We start from the raw sequence: 3,731 nt of genomic DNA, 5'->3' as shown, positions 1-3,731 counted from the left end.
CCCAGGCTGGGTGTGCGCCCCCTGCTGTACGGAGTGTAATATCACCCTCTCCCTTCCAGGATGTTGATAGCAATATCACAGGGCGGATGAACACAGCCTGCGAATTATTATCATCCTGTCCTCCTCCAGATGCTCGGAACAATATCACAGAAGAGCTGTACCCTCCCTGCGATATTGGGAGTAACAGCGTAGGCTTCTTCTGGGAATATTAGGTGCAATATTACCAGGTGGCTGTCCATTCATTGCTATGTTGGGAGTCATGTCATCCTCTATCCCGCTGGATATTAGGATCAGCGTCACGGGGTGAGTGTACACCTACTGCGATATTAAAGCTAAAATCATGCTCTCTGTCCCTGGATATTAGGAACGACATCACAGGCAGGTGTACACTCCCTGTGGTATTAGGAGTAATAATATGACCATTAAACATCAATGATCGATTTTAATAATGATCAATTTTACTAATAATCAATAGGATCCCTTTTTTTTTTTTTTTCTTTTTTTTGAGACGGAGTCTTGCTCTGTCGCCCAGGCTGGAGTGCAGTGGCTGGATCTCAGCTCACTGCAACCTCCGCCTCCCGGGTTCACACCATTCTCCTGCCTCAGCCTCCCGAGTAGCTGGGACCACAGGCGCCGGCCACCTCGCCCGGCTAATTTTTTTGTATTTTCAGTAGAGACGGGGTTTCACTGTGTTAGCCAGGATGGTCTCGATCTCCTGACCTCGTGATCCGCCCGTCTCAGCCTCCCAAAGTGCTGGGATTACAGGCTTGAGCCACCGCGCCCAGCGGATCCCATTATTAATTATGGATAATGATTTTAAATACATGATTATGCACGCTTAAAATTAATTATTAATATTAATGTCATTTAATAATATTATTAGTCCCTAATACTGTTAGTTTATTGCCAGCATCACATTGTATTGATTTCAGTAAGATTAATTGCTGATATCATTATTTTATTATTAATAGTGATATTACTATTAATTATTAGTACAAATCGTTAACATTTTAAACCAGTATGAAGTTTTACTATCTTTCTTGCCATCATTAATATTGATAATTACTATTAATTTTTATTATATTTATTAATATTAATAATTAATCGGCTTGTTCCTGATATCCACCACGGAGAGGATGATACTACTTTAAAGATCACAAAAGGTGTGCACGCTCCCAGTGATATTGTTTCGATTTCCATGTGGGAGAGAAGGATACAACACCCAATATCGCAGGGAGTAGAAACACTCCTGGGAAACTGTTCTTCATGTTCAGGGAGGAAGAGGATGAGATGACTCCCAATACACACGGGTGTACACCCTCTGAAGGTGTGCACACTGGGGGCGTACACCCATCTGTGAAAGAGTTCATAATTACCAAAGGGGGAGATGATATGACTCACAATATCAGAAACAGGCTGGATCATGTGGAATATACACCATGGAATACTATACAGCCATAAAAAAGGATGACCTTGTGTCCTTTGTAGGGACATGGATGCAGCTGGAAACCATCATTCTCAGCAAACCGTCAGAAGAACAGAAAACCAAACACTGCATATTCTCACTCATAGGTGGGAATTGAAAAATGAGATCTCTTGGACTGGGGATGGGGAACATCACACACTGGGGCCTACTATGGGGAGTGGGGAGGGATGGCATTGGGAGTTATACCTGATGTAAATGACGAGTTGATGTGTGCTGACTAGTTGATGGGTGCAGCACACTAACATGTCACTAATATACATTCGTAAAAAACCCACCCATTGTGCACATGTACCCTAGAAGTTATAGTATAATAATAAAAAAATTAAAAAATGAAAAAAATAAGAAAAGAAAACAATCATTCCAAGTCAAAAATGGGCCAAGAATTTTTTACAGACACTTCTCTAAAGGTGACACACAGATGGCAATAAGCACATGGAAATGTGCTGAATATCAGAGTAATTAGGGATATACAGTTGAAAGCCAGTGTGAAATACCAGTACACACACACACATATCAAAACGTGACCCTACCAAGGGTTGGTGAGAATGTAAAACACGTGGAACTCTCAGATACTGCTGGTGGAAATGTAAAATGGTACAACAAGTTTGGAAAACAGTTAGAACATTTCTTTACAAATTATAAATATACCTTCCATTTAACCTCATCATTTCCCTCCTAGATATTTCTGTAAAAGAAATGATAGCACCTGGGCAGAGTGGCGTATGCCTGTAATCCCAGTGCTTTGGGAGACCAAGGCAGGAGGTCTGCTTGAGCCCACAAGTTTGAGAACAACCTGGGCAACAGAGGGAGATCCTGTCTCTACAAAAAAAAAAAAGAAAAATTAAAAAACAAATAGCCAGGCATGGTGGCATGTGTCTGCAGTCCCAGTAACTAGGGAGGTGTAGGAAGACTGCTTGATCCTGGGAGGTCTGCTTGAGCCCAGGAGGTCAAGGCTGCAGTGAACCATAATTGCACCACTGCATTCTAGCCTGAGCAGCAGAGCAAGATCCTGTCTCAAAAGAAAGAAAAAGAAAGACAAATGAAGAGAGAGAGAAGGAAGGAAGGAAGGAAGGAGAAAGAAAGAAAGAAAAAAGAAAAGATAAATGATAGTCTATTTCTACACAAATATTTGCACACTAATATTTATTGTAGCTTTATTTGTGACAACTAACACCTAGAAACGACCTAGATATCCACCAGCAAGCCAACGGCTAAACCAGTCAGGACTTATCAGTGCAATGGAGGACGGCTCGGCAACGAAAAGGCAGCAGCGGCTGATGCAGCCTGCGTTGCTGAATCTTGAACACATCACGCTGAGCAAGAAGAGCTGGCAGCAGAACAGTGGGCACTGCATGATTCCATGTTGCACAATTCAAGAAGATGCAGACACGTCTATGATGACAGGAAACGCTCTTCCCGGCGAGGGACTTGCAGAAAGCCAGCACAGGAGAACTCCGGGGTGATAGGAGCCTAGTTTTTCTGAATGTGGTCTAAGTCTCGCTGATGGGAGATAAGTCAGAACTTCTCACCATGTAGGTTTTAAATATGTGCAGTTTGCTGTGCACCAGTTATGCCACAATAAAGCTCTAAGCCAGGACAAAAAGAATACTAATACAATGGCAAGAAACCAAACATTTTTTGTCCTATTTCAGGCTCAAAAATATACAATAATTTTTTTTTTAGATTTGAAGGTAGATTCATGCTAAAATACTGAGCTCAGAGGTGGTTCCTCAAATGTCCATGTCCTAAAGGAGAGTGCATTCTTATAATAGGTTGGTTGTGACTAATTTTAAATCCATATCGCATATCAGAAAGCACATTGCACTGAAAGTGATCAAAAGCCTTATGTCATGGGGACCTGTAAACATGTACAGGTTTGGAAGAGAACATTTCTGGGAAAATATCCAAATCTATTCTTTGTGGGAATGATTCACTTTTAATCTTTTTTTTTTTTTTTGTGACAAAGTCTTGCTCTTGTCCCCAGGCTGGAGTACGATGGCACGACCTCGTCTCACTGCAACCTCTGCCTCCTGGGTTCAAGCCATTCTCCTGCCTCAGCCTCCTGCAAAGCTGGGATTACAGGGCGCACATCACCACACCCAGCTAATGTTTGCATTTGTAGTAGTGATGGGGTTTCAGCACGTTGGCCAAGCTGGTCTCTGACTCCTGACCTCAGGTGATCCACCTGCCGTGGCCTCGCAAAGTGGTGTGATTACAGGCATGAGCCACTGTGCCCAGCTCTTTT

This window comes from Piliocolobus tephrosceles, chromosome 18 (genome assembly GCF_002776525.5).
Source record: "Piliocolobus tephrosceles isolate RC106 chromosome 18, ASM277652v3, whole genome shotgun sequence".
In the NCBI taxonomy this organism is placed as follows: Eukaryota; Metazoa; Chordata; class Mammalia; order Primates; family Cercopithecidae; genus Piliocolobus; species Piliocolobus tephrosceles.
This window is presented reverse-complemented; position numbering follows the sequence as displayed.